This window comes from Marmota monax, unplaced genomic scaffold (genome assembly GCF_021218885.2).
Source record: "Marmota monax isolate L192 unplaced genomic scaffold, Marmota_monax_Labrador192_F-V1.1 WCK01_AAM20220418_F8-fsc00235, whole genome shotgun sequence".
Lineage (NCBI taxonomy): Eukaryota > Metazoa > Chordata > Mammalia > Rodentia > Sciuridae > Marmota > Marmota monax.
The window spans coordinates 754,288-772,102 of NW_026693185.1; the positions used below are offsets into that span (position 1 = coordinate 754,288).

General features: G+C 40.3%; 1 protein-coding gene across 8 annotated transcripts in view; it reads left to right on the forward strand.

Moving 5' to 3' along the window:
* Window positions 1–17,815, forward strand: part of Auts2 (activator of transcription and developmental regulator AUTS2) — a 1,155,764-nt gene that overhangs the window by 702,930 nt on the left and 435,019 nt on the right. The gene's annotated exons all lie outside the window — the stretch shown is intronic.

The window sequence follows — 17,815 nt, forward strand, 5'->3', positions numbered from 1 at the left end:
GGCTTAGGGAACCGGATGATGGCACATGTTTCTCTCCTGAGGATATTTGTACTGCCTTTGGAGCTGCAGTGTGTTGGGCCCCTAAGAATGTGGTTGACCTACAGAACTTTCCCTGTCTTTCTGTCTGTCTCTCTGTGTGTGTTTGTCTGTCTCTCTGTCTCTCTCTCTCTTTCCTCTTCCTCTCTCTGTGGCTGGGGACACCTTTCAGTTACTCCTTTTTACTTTCAAATCCTTTGCTTTGGCTTTATATTTGCAAAGAACAGGAGACTTCTTCTTTGCTTTTGTTAGCTTCTTGGTAAAAAGCATCCATTCCTGATTGCTTTCTGCAATGTGAGGACTTAGAGAAGAAGGCTGCATTTCTTTAATATTGCTTCCTTTTGGTCGCATTGAAGTGTGGTCACCATTGTTTGCTTTTATGGGTACAAATAATTAGATACTGTGATTTGGCAGTAGTTAACAATAAAATTGCATAGTATGGGCCTTGCTTATTTTTTTAATAGATAAGTGGGGTAATTTCTTTTTGAATTTCTCTGCTGTCAGAAGCTTTTATCATCTCAGTCAACATGGGAATTATATTTGGAATAAATTAGTAAATTCCCATTCAGTATGCCTTACCATGTAATCTTCAGTAACCATGATGACTGGCTCATACAGAGTATATTTCCCACTTGGTAATTACAGAATTCATTGACTCTGAGAACCCCTTGGTATCTGCCCATCAATGCTAAACCCAAGTGGTGCCTCCTCAGTTGGGCAGGGTGTATTCTGTAGTAGGCAGGACTGTGTTGCACAGTGGAAACCACTCATTTTGGGGTCAGACTAGACATAAAGTAGATTCAGCTCTGCCATTTGGTAGTAGTGTTCTCATCTTTGGAGATCTAGAGCAACATAATTGTAGCAAGAGTTTATTTAATGAGGAAAATCATCAGAACAGTTAAGCAGTTAGCATCAGCCTTGGCGTATATTCATGTTGCCTTCTTCATCTACCCTGAAATCTTCTTCAGCTGCTCCCGTGTTCGGATGGTGTCTTCCATATTCCTTAAGAGTCTAGATCTGGGTCACATAGTGTTTTAGTCAGTTTTTTTTGACAGGAACAATTAGAGGAGGAGAAGTTTAGTTTGGGGCTCATGGTTTCAGAGGTCACACTTTATGGGTGGCAGGCTCTATAGCCCTGGGCCAAGGTGAGGCAGACATCTTGGCAGATGGCTGTGGAGGAGAAAAGTAGCCCAGAACATGGAGACACAAGATACTAAGTTACTGCCTTTACCAGGTAGCTCTTTGCCTTGATTTACCTTCAGTGTTGCCTGAGCTGATTTCTTCTCCTTTTTGTCAGAGAGAGAGAGAGAAAGACTCTCCACTTGCCAGGTATAAAACATATACCCTAAAGGCACGCCCCCACTTACCCACCTCCTCCAGCTACACCTTACCTGCCTACAGTTACCATCTGTTAATCTCTGTCAGCAGATTAATGCACTGATTAGGTTAAGGCTCACATAAGCTAATCACTTCCCCTCTAAACTGTCTTGCATTGTCTGACACATAAGCTTTTGGAGACATCTCACATCTAAACCATAATACGGTGACATTTATTTATTACTTAATGTTGTCTCTTGTCAAGTAGGTATTTCTTGGTAGCCACAGTATCGTTCATAACTACATCTATTCACTTATGAAATATTTTTTTGAGCTGCTGCTTGTGTATTAGTGAAAGATGTACTAGGGAAAGACACTCTATGATAATGAAGAGCTATGGTTAACTGGCCTCATATTTCTTCAGGGAAGCCCTAAATGAAACAAATCTTGAATTACTAAATGAAAATCATGGTGACTGCTGTTTACACTGCTAGGTTGACCGGCTTACCAATATATTTGAGCTGATGTCTTTTGAGTGAGTAGGAGTTAGCCAGATAAAGGTGGTGTTGATAAGATTTTAGGCAGACTGAACAGCATACTCAAAGACTTGAACAGGAAAAAGCTGGTTTAGGTGACTTAATAGAAGATGAGCAAAAAGTTCTGCAAGAACAGAGTTCAAGAAGTAGGTGTTTAGAGCGGGTGTTGGCAGAGTGTAATGGGTTAGGGCTGGAAAGTTGGTTTAGACCCTTGAACGCCAGTTGTAGCATTCTGATCTGTGGTTAGGAGCGTAGGCATATATTGAAGGGCAGAGGGCGTTCCAATGGAGGACTACCAGTTAAACAGATAAATGGAGAAATTCAAAGTAAGTCTAGATTAATCCAAGATCCTATCTGTACATTATACTTACCAATAGAGCTGTTTAGGGGCTGGGGTTGTAGCTCAGTGGTAGAGCACTTCTTAGCACATGTGAGGCACTGGGTTTAATCCTCAGCAACACATAAATATAAAATATTGTGTCTGTCTTCAACTAAAAAATATATATTTAAAAAGTCTTTTGATAGACAGAATTCTGGATTTATATTTCTAGCTCCTGTTCCAATTTGGTGATTATGTTAAGCATATGAAAAATTTTGTTTTCCAAACAACTTAAATTTGAAGACTTTTTTTTTCCAGTGGTGGGTATTGAACCCAGGATCTAATGTATGCTAAGCAAGCACTCTACCACTGAGCTATACCCATACAGATATATTTCTGAAGAAAAGTATGTTCAACTTAAACTGAGAAGGAATCTAGTGAAGCTTTTATGATCTTTTTGAATACTGTATTTAAAAACAAAATGACACTTGTTTTTAAAATATATTGAAAACCTTTAAATAGCATATCAATTATAAATGAACAGTAGTGGGTCCAAAAGTAGTATCCCTTAGAGGAGTAGGACAGATAATTTCCAAATTGTGGTTAGCTGTATAATCCTGTGAGCCCACTGGGTATTTGAATAAAATTTAGGACCCTGGTTTCCTAACTCCAGTTTACGTGCTTAGTAAATGTTTTCTGCCATAGAATACCATGTTAATAGGCAGAATCCACGTTTTCTTAGAGTCTTAGTGGAAGAGACCATAGGAATCTTATGTCCTCTGGCCTGTGTCTTCATAAGTGAAGAAGGCAAGAGTGAAAGTTGGACATGTGAGCCACCCAGGTGCTAAGACTTCTCTGAGCAGAGCTTTACTCATTTGGACCTCTTTCTTAAGACACTGTGTTGGGAACTGCCAGCATCACTTTCTGTTAGGAATCAGGATGTTTACATGAACCTCTGGAACTGAGACACAAGATATTAAGTTACTGCCTTTACCAGGTGGCTCTTTGCCCTGATTTACCTTCAATGTTGCCTGAGCTGATTTCTTCTCCTTTTTGTCCCACATCTGCATGTGACTTTACTTTTATTGACTTTCTACTTTATATTGCTGGATCCTACTCATATTTCTTAAACTATGATGAGTTTGATGGACAGGTAAGAATTTAAGGAAATGCTGGGATGGGGACTCATCCTGTGATGGTTCCTGCTGTTCTTGCATGTTAGTCACCTGTCGGGTCAGGCTTTGGAGTTAGAGATGAATGACCCATGGTCTCTGGCCACACAGTCTCAGAATAGGGTAAATTAATATTTATTTGCTACATCCTTCCATATCTTTACTTGCTTTAGAAGTATTAGAAGTACAATATCTTCTTTCGAAAGTGTCAGCTGAAGAGGTCGGGGGATAGCTGCACTTAAGTTGTACTTAGTGCACATGAGAACCGGGGTTTCATCCCTAGCACTGCAAAAAGAAAAGGGGCGGGGGGGAAGGCAGCTGAGAAAAAGTTATCTAAGCCAGATCTTATTTGGTTGGTTAGCAAATATTGGGACTAATGACATTAAATAAGGATGTTGCTCCTCCCACCATTTTTGTGCTTAGATGACCACATTATGTTTTTGTTCAGTCATATATTAGAATAAAAATCCCAAAGTAAAATTAAAATATAGTCTTCACCCACAAATGGTAGGAAGAAGTAATATAATATTGATCTTTAAGGTTATTTCCAAATATATGTTTATAACGTACACCTTTGAACAAAATCACTTCTGGCTTTAGTCTGGATAGGTGACTCAAATGAGTCCCTAAGATGAAGAGATGCCTTTAAGATATCATTTCAAAAAAGAAAAAAAAAAAGATTCTTCTTGTGTTTGTAAGACAAAATAATGTCATAGAATGCGGGTTTTAAAATGTTACCTATGGAAATCACATTTCAGTCCTTGGATATGGTTCCCAGTGGTGTTTTGATCTTGGGTATCCCAAGTGCATTGGACTGATTCTGACTGTGGCTGGAGGAGGGATTTCCTTCTCAGAAGCTAATTGATGAAATGAATCTCTAAATATGAGACATAAGTTGGGCAGCTCAACCAAAGCTGCTTCCAGGTGGCAGAAGAGCACAATTGCCATCTTTATCACTAGACACCTTTCGAAGGTATCCTCTTTGTCAAAAATTTAATACTTAAAATCCTCAGATTAGAGTTCAGTCTTCATTCTCCTTGTCCAGTCAATTTTTTCTTCCTCCTGACTTTGGTCTGTCTCTATTTCTTAGCTGTCAGACTTCTTTCCTCTGTATTGCTAACCTCTATTTGGAGATTTATTAGGTGCTCTTCAGTGAGAGGGGAGGAAGGCCAAAGAGGAAGGAAGTAGAGAAGCAAGAGGCAACTGAGAAGGGGCAGCAGAGGTGGGAATGGGGAAGGAGATGAAGGATGGACAACACATGCAAAACAGGGCTCTGCTGGAGGCCCAGCAAGAGTGGCATTATCAGTAGAGAGCAGATTAACAGGGCAATCACGCCAGAGGGACTCCCTAGTTCCACCAAGTGTAATACATCATGAAGGCTTTAGAGAGAATGCAGCCCGAAGGGCATGCCTTATGCTCTAACGAAGACCCAGTAGAAGATACTGTCACTTCAAGGGTCAAAGGCAGAGGATCAGAGCATGGGGTGTGTCTCTTTATTTTAACAGTGTTGGTAAGACAGAGTTTGAACAGTGTGAGAATTAACCAGACTCACAAGCTTAGTTGGTGATTTATAGATACAAAATAAGCTTGAGGTATTCCAAACTCCTCCCTGCACACCCCAGATATTGCTCACATGAACACATTGACGGGTCAAATTGCTGTACATGGAAGCAAAACTAAGATGACAAACTGTGCATAGGACGAAAGGGACATCAGGGTACTCAGAGGGTTGCAATCACGTCAGAACCCAGTGCTGCTGGAAGAAGCAGGGAAGTCTTCTGAGGTCATTGAGAAACTCTGGTCCTTGTGCTCCCAATTCTTTTGTTTGTGTTCATTCATTCCCTCAGTCATTTGTTGACAATGTGCTGTGTAGAAGGTACCCAGGACTACCTGGCACTGAAGCAGCAGAATTAGACCCTTTGAGTCCTCTTGTCAGTATATCTGTGGGGAGATATCGAGGAAGAGAGCAGAGAAAGTGAACATTGAAAATGGGGAGAATCTTAGTTTATAGAGCTTTTTCTGTGTTTTTTATTGATGAATTATAATTATACATAATAATGGGAGTCATTGGTACATATGCATACATCCACACAATATAACAATATAATTTGATAAATATCATTTTAGATTCAGAAAGTAGAAACTCAGAAAGAGCAAGTGTTTTGGCCAGCATTCAGAGCTAATTGGAATGTTGATGATTAGACAGTTGTGGACTTACCTTATTCCTAGTTTTTGTCTTCATGGAAGAGGTTAACTATTAGGGCTTAGAGGTATAAATAGTTGTGATGAGATGTTAGTAAGTATACAACATCTTCCGTTATAGGGAAAACAAGAAAATATCTTCAACTCTCCAACAATTTCTGAGCCTGAGACCTGGAAAACAGGCCCAGTTTAATAAGAGGGACTATATTTTTATATGTGATATTATAGTATGCTTGTAAACATTTGTCAGTTTGGGGGAAAGTGATATTACTCCAGGTTTTGAATCATGTAACAAAGGCCCTAAACTAAGTCAAGATTCCAGGGACTGTGAAAAATAGCAAATATGTGGCAAGCTTTTCATAGGAGGAAACATGGCATAGAGTATTCATACCCACTGACTGCAGAAGATTTCTTAAGGCATGTCCCGGGGGTAAGCAGATTCATTCATTCATTTTGGTACTGGGGATTGAATCCAGCGACACTTATCCACTGAGCAAAACCCCAACCCTTTTCATTACTTTTTTTGAGACAAGATCTTGTTAAGTTGCTTAGGGCCTTACTAAGTTGCTGAGACTGGATTTGAACTTGCCTCAGATCCCACTGGGATTACCACATTCAGCTAATCTTAAAACTCTTTGTATAAATGTTAATAAAATTATAATTTTTAGTATAAAGGAGAAGATAACATTTTAAGTCCATAAAACAAGTTAACATTGATCATAAATAAATTTTTAAAATGCAGCATACCATTATACCAGAGGGCACTCAGTATACTTTTAAATCACTTGGAATTTCCTTGTTTCCATTTCAGAAATCAGGGAACAGTATGCTTTGGAAAAGTAGCATATCTAAAATCTAGAAATGGTATGAAGAGGAATGTCAACAAAATATAACCCTGTATCAGTAATGGAGAGTTTCTTTTCTGTTCTCAAATTGCTCAAAGGCTTCTACTTCAGCTGTGTTTGGTCACTTACATATGAATTCTCCATGCCCTGTATAATGTGGGTCCAGCCGACCACTCTTAGCCCAACTCCCATGAAAAAGCAAACACCTCCTCCTCATTTGCAGTGTGTTTCAGTTTAACCTTCATTTGTTCCTCTTTTCTCTCATCCTCACCTCCAAATTCAGGTATCAGATCTTTTGACAGTTATTAACCCACTCATCTGGGATTGTTTGGAATTAAGCTATGACTATAACATTTCCTCTAATGAATTAGATTTTTTTTTTTAAAAAAAGTGCTGCCTGCCAAGAAGCAAAGTCATCACATAATGTGTATTTTTCAATGCATTCACTATAAAATTCTTCTTAGCCAAACATAATAATCAGTTAAAATAAATCTGAAATAACCATACCACCTCTAGGTTTTAAAATCATTAAGCTGAAGATAGGTGGTCTGATTTTACTGTTTCTAGTTTATTTATTCACATGGAAGGATACTGGCTTTTTGAAACCATACATGTCTTATGTCTGTAGCAGATGTATATGTCTCTCTACATATGCACTTTTCCAATGGAACATTCTACAAAATGGAGCTTTTGTTGTACAGCTGAATATTAGTATTTTTAACTATTGAACATTCCATCCTCTTTGTCAATCAGCATTCTTTTTTACCATAAAAAGCAAAAATGTACTTAGCATGACCTGTGTTAACCTTTGTATTTCCTGCGTTTCAACAGAGCAAAGTTCTATATCATGAATAAATTGGAGAATTGGTATATAGAAGTACATATCTTTTTATTTACTATCAGTTATTTTTACCCCTTAGCTCTCAAAGGGGAATATGAAGCAATTTAGTAAGATGTAAATGAAAGTAAACAGCAGACCGGAGGGCGAGAGAGCCACACTGCAGACCCTGCGTGTCCATCTGTTGCTAAGGTTGTTGATAAACCGGTAGTGACACTCCTGACAATGCGGACAGTGTAGAGGGTGGTGGTTCCTGTTGTCAGAAAAGACAACTGGCTTCTTAGTTTGGTTTTGGGCAGGGAGAGCAGGTAGAAGTGTTGTATTTTGTCTGGATCTAAACTCGTATCACTGGGTTTTAGGGGTTCACTGAACGGTATAACTGACAATCCTCACGTGCAGACTCTCAGGAAATTCAGAAGTGGCATCCGTGTTTCTTGTTTTAATGCTAAGCTTCGAGGGAAGATGAAGGCATCAGTTTGAAGCTGCAGCAAGCAGAGGCATGCTCAGGTGGCATGCTTCATTGCAGCCAGTGCTCTCTGACGGTACCCTCCCTCCCATCCCGATGATGGCATAGATTACTGAGCTGGAAAAGTGAGATGCACTGCTGAGCGGCTCTGGAATGAATACCAAGCAGCCTGGTGAAATTCTGGCCCACAGGGAGAGGCACCCGTTCTCTAAGGACAGGACTGCAGAGATGAAGTGTAAGGAAAACCATCACTAACAATTCAAAGGGGCTGGTTTTAAAAAAATTATATTTAAATTATCTATATTTTTTCATATCTCTTGACTTAACAGAATTACTTTTGTTGGCCTGTTGGTAGATGTATTGATAGCCCATAAGTTAATCTTCTTTACCAAGCATTTATTGAATGCTCTCCTTACTCCAGCATTGTGCTAGATCTGGGGGGCGGTAGTGGGGTTTTTCCGTGTTGGTGGAATCGCTGGTCAGACTCTGGTTCTGGTGTCTTTTTCACATCTTGGGACACACCTCGATTAACTACTTGGACTTGGGTTACTACCAAGACTTTATCACCTTCCCACCCACATGTAGCAAGCCCCTGAGACAATTCTCAACCCTGTGTGTAGCTTTCTGTTAACAGTGTAAAGACCGCATTGTTGTAAAGCACTTTGTGGTTAACAAAGCACTGTCATGGACACGTTATCTTAATTCTGCAGACTCCCTTTGTGCATGTTATTCTCATCGTCCAGCATGTCCTCTCTGCCTCCTTGGTCTACTTAGCAAGCCCCTTCTTATCCTTCAAGGCATGGTACCAACTCTGCAGAGTCCCTTGAGGCCCTTCTAAGCAGGTGGCAGGCCCCGTCCCTGTTGTTACCTAAACCTCTGTGCTTACCTCCATCATGGGCAGAGCTCGTCCCTGCAGTCTTCTTTGTTCACATCAGTGTTTTTCCCTATAGACGGTGAGTCTCAAGAGTAAGTATGCCATTCATTTTTATTTCCCAGTGCTTCTCTGGACATAGAGATGCTCTGTAAATAAACGCCAGCACTGTGGCATGGAAGTTAGGAGAGCTGAAGCCACTTCCTGAGTCAGGGTGTGTAGTAAGTACTGGCCAAGAGTAAAACTTGGGTCTGCTAATGCTCGTGTGCACAGTGTGGTTGCTCCGTCACTGTGTGCTCCTCTGAAGACCAGCCATCTGTCAGTGTGTTTGTGGTTCTGCTCCTCAGAGAGCTTTCATGGTAAAGGTGAGAGAGGAAGGAGGACAGCCCTTTGTCAGAACGAGAATACTTCAGTTCTGTGGTTGCCTGACCTCCTTTGCCTTGTGAAATTACAAATAGGTACAAAATGGTAAGATAAATCTGTGAAGGTCAGAGCCTTACTTTTGCCCTGAATATCTTCTCTCCACTCTTCAGCCGTCCCTGTTATCCTTTGAGAACATGCACTGATGTCCCTATCTCAGGGACACCATTCCTTCACATACCCTTCTCTATGCACTGTCCTGTTGAAGATCTGGTGCATTGAGTTACACTGGTTTAGAAATGCTGCTGCCACATGATGCCCACCTCTGTTGCTGGAGTGTAGGTGGTAAATGAGGCCCTGCGCATGCAGATGTCTGAGGTCTGGAAGGGTTCCTGGCACCCCAGAAGTACCCCATCCAGGGTTAACAGACCTCAATCACTTGCTAGGTAGTTCCCCTATAGCCTAGTGGGATATTCTCACATACAGCCTTCATTGAGAATAATGCAGATTATTTTAATCTAGGCTGCTAAACCTACCTGAAAATGGGTTTTACAGTTTCGTATAATTGCCTTTTCTTTGTGTTTGCATAGAAGGCATTGCGTGGCTGGAAGATGATGGCAATTATAATTTATTATGCTGTAATTGTTACCTAAATGTTTTTGAATAAGCAAAAATCACATCTGTTTAGGAATAAGTTGCACAGCAAGAGAATTCCCTTTGAAATGAATGCCGTGTTCTCATATTCTGTAACTGTACACATAAAACAACATATTTATTTCCCCACTGAGTCCATTACATTCCCAAGTCAAACTGCATCCTCTCTTCCCTTCCCATATTAAACCCTTTGATTTAATGGAGGTTTTAACTACTAGTTCTTTAGGGAATTTTCAGTAGGCTTTGCACAGATTAGGTTATTGGAAAGTATAGTTATTTGCTTGTAAAGTGGCAGTTCTGTGTCAAAATTGATTTTCTCTGGAGCTGCAACAGTAAAAAAGATAAGCTTCTGCTTTGCATCCAAAACGCCCTGATGTTCCTACCATGATCATTTTTTTCTTTGCTTCTTGCTCAGCATCATCTGGTCACAGGCCGGTTTGGACAGGCAGATATGAGCACATGTAGCCCAGAGGACTTTGATATCCAGTGGTGATAATAGATGAAGCCTCTCTTCCATTCTGTTGCTACTGGTCTGTGACAGCCACTGTTCTGGGCATGGAGAGCACAGTGTTTCTTCCCTTCTCCATTAAATAGGAAATGCATGAGCCTGGAATGGTTTTGTTTTTTTCCACAGAAATGTAGCAGTTGAAATAATTACCTTGCCATACCAATGGAAATGGGATTTATCTTCCATTATAGATCTTAAAGACATATGCAAGAGTAGTTTACTCCTGTAAATTTACTAGACTGCTTACTTAGGAAGGATTTCAGTGAGTGAAAGAAAGCCAGCATGTCTAGGGGCATAGCCCTGCAAAGCCTTGATAGCCAGAAGATGAAGGCCAGTTATGTATACTCTAGTTTTTTGCTTTCTGCTCATAAAATAGAATTGGAGTGACTAGCGGGAAACATTATTTTGTTTTTTATGCTCAAGTTGCAAGTTAGGCCTTCTTTAAGTAGAGTTTAATCACCGATCTTATGTGCTGACATACGGCATCCATCCAATAATTAAGTGTTGTTATTGTGGCCTCAGGGGGATGTGTATTTTACTCTGGTCAGAGTCAGTCTGGATGACCAAAAAGGGCTATATTAATTTGTTCTACCTCAGACCTACTAGAGGCCACCGACTTTGTCATTTGAAAGACATTGTCCTAGAATGTGGATTCTTAATGTTCACTTTTTCTCAGCCTCAGTTTCTGTCACGGTTCTGATTTCAGGCCAAATGCCCATTATGGATTTTGGTTTTGTTGTTATTGTTTGGATCCCTAATTTATAAGCTGAATGATGCTCCTTGCTGCATGTCTTTCAGTTGAGTCTTGATCTCCTGGCTTTTAACCTTTCAAATGCTCCTGTACTGCATTTGCCTTTGTCTGTACTGTGCCCACTTCAGTGTCTGCCTTCCGCCACCTAGCCTTGGATGGTAGCACCTGTTCACCATCTTGAGAAATCTGAGTTTCTCTTAAGATACTGGCATGAATCATTGATGGATCTATGATGGTGAGTGACAGCATGTTTGGAAGGGTCAAAAGGAAGCAGATCAGGCTTCAGGTTTCACTTGGTGGCCTAGTAGATAAGAATGTAGATTTGAGGTTGGGTACACTGGTGCCCACCTGCATGACAGGCTGAAGCAGGAGGAGCAAAAGTTTGAGGCCAGCCTGGGAAACTTAGCAAGATGCTGTCTCAAAATAAAATAACAAGGGCTGTGGGACTGCTGAGTGGTGGAGGGCTTACCTAGCAAGTGGGAGACCTGGAGTCAGACCTCAGCCCTGGTGAGAAGGAGCCTGGAACTTCACACACCTCTGTTCATGCTCTTTGATCCTCTTCATCCATCCAAACACCAGAGATCTAAAGACGCAAAACAGATAATCAAAAAAGAATAAGCATGTACCTTTCCTTTCCAGTGACGAATAAAACCTGAGACATGAGGCTATTTGCTGAGCTGTGAAACTGGTCTGTGGCAGAAGGGAGACTAGAACCCATTTCTAAAGAGACCTTTCTAGCACTATCTAAAGTTAGCGCTCTTTGGGCCTTTGGGATCCCTGACTTTCAGGAAAAGATTTAGACTCACCAAACATTTGTGATTTGAAAGTAACACGTGACTTAACAATTAGAGAAAGCTGGTGGAAGCAAAGTCATTTTCAAGTTTTCTTCAAACAGATTGATAATATGCTTATTACTTTGCCAAGTAGAATCAATTACCTTAAGGTATCTATTTTTAAAATATTAAAAACATGTAAAGCATCATGAATAAAATTGAATCCAGAAGAATTTCACTACTCTTTCTATATATTTTATTTGAGTAGATGTATTTTTAAAAATCTATTATTGATTATTAGACATACAGGTTTGTGTCCTGCTTTATTTAACACTGTATAATCCGCATCCTCACACATCATGAGGTATTTTTAAAAAATGGAGTGAATGACAATGTTATTGTGTAAAGTATAAACTTTAACCACTGTTCTGTGTGTATTGAGCTTTGTCTTCTGTGTTTTTCTAATTTTCATACCATCAACCATTCTTCCTTTTACCATTGTTGTTATTTGGGGTTTTAGAATGTTTTTGCTTTGTTTCTTATACAGTTTAGCCTTGAACTTGGGATTCTCCTGACTCAGCTTGTTGTGTTGCTGGAACGGGTGTGTGCCACTCCATCCAGCAGGATGAACCACCTTTTAATAAATTACATATGTACACATGATAAATTTCTGTGAGTTTTATTGCCACATCCAAGAAAATGAGCGTATTAAGTCCACATATATGTATTTACACTCCACTTTTCTCTGGGCTACATTCTTTCCTTTTGTTTTTGTTTCTGAGAATTGTACCTAGGGCCTGTGCATGCTAGGCCAGCATTGAGCCACTGAGCTGCACCCAAGCCCTCCCTGGGTGGACTTGAATCCTCCCGTATGTCACCCAGAATCCAAGGCCTGGAATCCTTGATCCAATAGTGTTTAGTAAAAATGTCAAGTTAAGGAAGCAGCACTCTGTGGAAAAATGTTGCTGTAGCCAAGTGGATTCCTGTGCAGCTAAATTAGAACCCTTTTCCTGTTAAGGGAGGTATCAGAGAAGAGAGGGCAATTGATCTGTCTTAAAAAATGTTTGAGTTCAGAAAGTTGTGAAGAGAGAGATCATGTTTCCTAGGAGGAAAAAAGGGAATTCAATAGAAAGACATTATTAGAAGTATACAGAAGCTTAGAGCTCATCTCATTCAGTGGTTATCAAATATTTTAACAGATGAAATACTTTTTCAGCCCAAATCTGGTCTAGCCCGTGAATACTACAAACTGGTCAAAGGTAAGGACTTAGGGCTATGGAAGAGCTCAAAATTGGAAGTAGGGTTTTCCCTGCTCAGCTTTCCTGGAGCTCTGTGCACACCCTAAAACACATCTGTAAAACCCATGGCCTCCTCAAAAACAAATTTAAAACCAGTCACTCCAGTTGATGTTGAAGACACTGAGACACAGAGACAGGATGTGGCTCCCCCTAAGATCTGAATTGGTTCCCAAGCTGTAGTTCAGTGATTTCACCCTGACCAGAAGCCACTATGCCAGTGCTTTTTTTTTTTAAAGAGAGAGAATGAGAGTGAGAGAGAGAGAATTTTTTAATATTTATTTTTAGTTTTCGGTGGACACAACATCTTTATATTTTTATTTTATTTTTATGTGGTGATGAGGATCGAACCCAGCCGGGTCTCACCCGCACTAGGTGATCGCTCTATCGCTGAGCCACAATCCCAGCCCCTATGCCAGTGCTTTTATCACTAGACATTCCTGTACACTTCAAGAGAGATGATTTTTATTCTTTCAGGTTATGTATTGTTGCTGTGTCCCAAGAGACAAGGTCCCAAGAGATTAATGCATGCATTAACTTCTGTAAGATGTTACCCCAATCCATATTAACTGTGTCTGGCTGAGACTCAAAGGATCTATTAAATTATATCCAGGTTCCTATTAAATCACTACACTGGCAGTAATACCTGGGCTCACCTTCTCCTTAACCCAAATTAACACATGCTCTTAGCGGTCTCCAATCTAAGGCAAGTTCTTGAGATGAACAAGTGACAAGGAAGACAGGAGAGGAGAAAATTATAATAAATGATAGGGTGACCTTCTCACACCACTTGTGGTTTCTCAATTAACCAAAAGCCAGCCAGCTCTACATTCAGTTCTTTCAGTAATAGGTTTCACCCTCCCGTTTAGTGCCAAACCACACGGGTGCACACACAGACACATACTTTGCTAATCAGATTGGCAGCAAATAGAATTAAACCATTAAGGCAATTAAGCAATTCTTAGATAACATTTGATCAGTTCAATGAAAATGCAAATTCATTCTTCTTTTAGAGAAATAAGTTGATGAAAAGTCATTCCGTGTTCTATAATCTTCATTAACTCTTTTCCAAATAAAGATTGCAGTGTTCCAGGCTCGGAGCTACACAGATGGGACTGATTTTTCCAGTTTTGACTGCATTCTCCTCATCTTTTTGTAACCTGCCATGTTTTTCTGCCTCAGATTCTCAGGCACATTTAGGTGTCTTACAGCCTTTTCCTGTGCCTCAGGGCCAGCTCTCTGACATGGGATGAGTCCTGTGACAAACACTCTCAAGCTCTGAGTTCAGACCACCTCTGTCCACCATCCTGTGGTGGTTGAGGTTGGAGGTTCATGCACTGTAAATGACCACTTGGCTGCCTGTCCTCCTCTGTCATTCTCACACTCTCTGAAGTCTCTCCGCTGTCACAAGCTGAGGGGGACAATACTGCAGAAATAGGTGCTGGGAGGCACAGATGCAGTCCTTGCATTTCACTCCTGGAGTGCTGACAGCCTTCCCTGAGTCCAAAGTCTGCTGTCACACCGGAAACCTCCTTGAGAACAGAGCAAGTCACAGCCTGTACCTGTGCCTGCTTCTTCTGCCACCAGGCCTTTTGTACTCTAGCTCAGTTACAAACCCGGTGTGTCATCATCTCGGTACTTTTGAAACTATTTTTAAACTGAGGTTTAATCCAGACTTAATGAATCAATATGTCCAAAGATTTAGGGATTTTTTTTATTTTTGTTTTTGTTTGTTTGATCAAAGGGTTCACCCAGTCTTTATAAGACTTAAGTCTAGATGCCATGTTATTTTTTTCCTCTGAGTTAGAGATCAGAACACATGTCTGACAGTGATACAGAACATGATCTGTCAGTGATGCAGGAATCACTTGTGGGCTGAGGGTGTGGGTCAGTAGTGGAGTACATACTTAGCTGACATGCACAAGGCCCTCAGTTTGACCCCCAGCAGCAAAAATTAAAACAAAACCAAGAAATTATATGGATCTAAAGAGTGTTTTGATGGCCTTGCTGATAAAGTAAACACCTCATATGTGTGGTCATTTTATACATATACATTTTGATAGTACTCTATTATACGTGTGTGTGTGTTTGTGTATAGATGCTTTTGTGTGTTTAAATGTGACGAGAAGCAGACAAACCATGACAAGCAGCTGCCAATTACCATCATGGCCTTGGGCATTGCATAGAGTCCATCTCCTTTTCAGTGTTAATAAAAGATTACAGCCAAGTCTCATCAAGGACACATGACCTTGGTATTCCTACCTGCAAAAATTTGAAAGAATTAATGGAAGCATTAATGGAAATACTGTGAATGCTTCTCAGGCATGTCACCAGCACAGATTCACACGAGGCAGCCTTGAATGCCAATCACCAACATTTGCTTGTAGGAAAGCATATCGCACTTCTTTTCAAGCATTTTAGTGAGGTGGGGGCATTGATCAGCTATGACTTTAGTCAGCTGGCAGTGCCACAGTATCAACTCTAATGAGTAGGACTGGTAGCAGGTAGACACACAGCATGCTCAATGATGCTGTGAAGCCTCATTAATTTGCTAAATAAGTAAGTATGATCATAAAGGACGTTGCAAAGATTATAAGGGTAGGTTTCACCACGTTGTGTTTAACTAGCTCCAAAAGCATTGGTGCTTGCATGGGTATTTGGTCTAACCCTGTTCTCTAACATCTTTTAGCTATTAGAATTGCATTTTGGATGGGGCTGGGGTTGTGGCTCAGCAGTAGACCACTCGATCCTCAGCAACACATAAAAATAAATAAATAAAATGAAGGTATTGTGCCTAACCATAAATAAAAAAAAATTTTTTTTAAAAAGAATTGCATTTTGGACTTCTAGATAATTCTTTTTTAATCCTTTATATGGACATGTAGCTTTAATTCCTAAATTAGCAAATATAGGCAAAAATTGATCACTCCAACATTGAGAAAAGAGAGCAAATACAGGTAACAAAAGATTTCTTTAAGAGAGAGAGAGAGACTCTGAAAAAAAAAACAGTCAGAAATCCTTAAAATGAAGGATACAATAAATCAAATAAAACCCTCAAAACCATAACCAACATACTAGATCACTTGGAAGAAAGAATGTCAGATTATGAAGACAAAGTATACAGACTGGAAAATAAAGTTGATCACACAGTGAAGATAGTTAGAAACCAGGAACAGAACATCCAACAATTGTGGGAAAGCATCAAAAGACCAAATCTAAGAGTTATTGGGATAGAGGAAGGCACAGAGTTGCAAACCAAAGGAATGCACAGTCTCTTCAATGAGATAATATCAGAAAATTTCCCACGCATGAAGAACAAATTGGAAAACCAAATACATGAGGCTTACAGGACACCAAATGTGCAAAATTACAATAGATCTACATCAAGGCACATTATAATGAAATGCCTAGCAAACAGAATAAGGATAGAATCTTATAAGCCACAAGAGAGAGAAATCAGATCACATATAGGGGGGGGACCAATTTGTATCTCAGCAGATTTTTCAACCCAGACCCTCAAATCCAGGAGGTTGTGGAACAACATATACCATGCACTGAAAGAAAATGGATGCCAACCAAGAATCTTGTATCCAGCAAAACTAAGCTTTGGATTTGATGATGAAATAAAAACCTTCCATGATAAACAAAAGTTAAAAGAATTTACTACTAGAAAGCCTTCACTACAGAACATCGTCAGCAAAATGTACCCTTTCTTGAACCCATGAAGTTGGGTGTTTAAAGACATGAGGCCTTTGTCAGGTCCCAGAGAGGGGATGTTTCTTTGGGTTGTTCTTTCCCAGAGCTTCTACCCACCCTCCTTCCCACCCTGTTATAATCTGGTAACTAATAACTTTTCAGTCAGTCAACATAGATTATTTTTGAGGCTTACATTTTTACAATTTTCATAATGGATGATATTTAGATATTTATTTTAATGTCAGCATACATTTAAAAACCCTGCCATCTCAAATCCCGAAAGTAGAGATTGACAGACATTTCTAATATTTATTTATAGAGCTCCAGTGTTTGTACAGTATCCTGAAAACCAAAGGCATTGATTAGGTTTATAGAAATTGCAATAAGTCTCAGCCATACTAAATTGGATTGAATACTGTAACTTGTTTTAGTCATTGAAAGACGCAATTATTTCCAGATATATATGTCTGCCACTGCCTGTCATTCTTGAGTTAGTATCTTGCTTCCACTTCCTGTCCTCTCTATCCCCAGAACTCCTCTTTAAATCTTCCTGGCTCTTGCTTTCATCCTCTGGCTGTCTACCCGCCATAATGCAGTGTGGTTCAGAAGTAAGACCACCAGGTCGTGTCAGCATGTGGTGTGATTTTCAAGGTGGCTAAACTAGGGGTTTTGATTAAGGACATCAAAGTCTCACAAATTAGGTGGGATTGAAGGGCAGTCTCTCAGGCTCATCCTTTCTCTGCTGCTCCTGACTTTGCCTGCCTGCTGCACTGAGCACCTCTCAAACCTGGGAGAGCATGGATGCCAGCACGCAGGATGTGTGTGCCTGCATGTACATGTGGGACGGCCCTTTTCTGAAGATCTTCACTTTTGCCCTGTCCTGGTATATATTTCCTCTTTTCTTTGAGCTCCCCTATTCCTGTGCAAAGAAAGTCATCTGTGAGGACACTCTCATGTAGGAATGAACTCTCTGAAGACAAGAGAAATCTCCTCACAGACTCGCAAGTGGGAAAGGACACTGCAGCGCGTGCTTATGCACGGGCACTGCCATGTGCTCAGTCGTGCGGAAGCAGAGAGGATGATGGGCGTCCACCTGCAGTCCTGGTGGAGGGTGATGGATAGCCACTGCTTATCCCTCCAGTCTTCTAGAGGCTTCTGGCCTTCCAGTTGGTACCT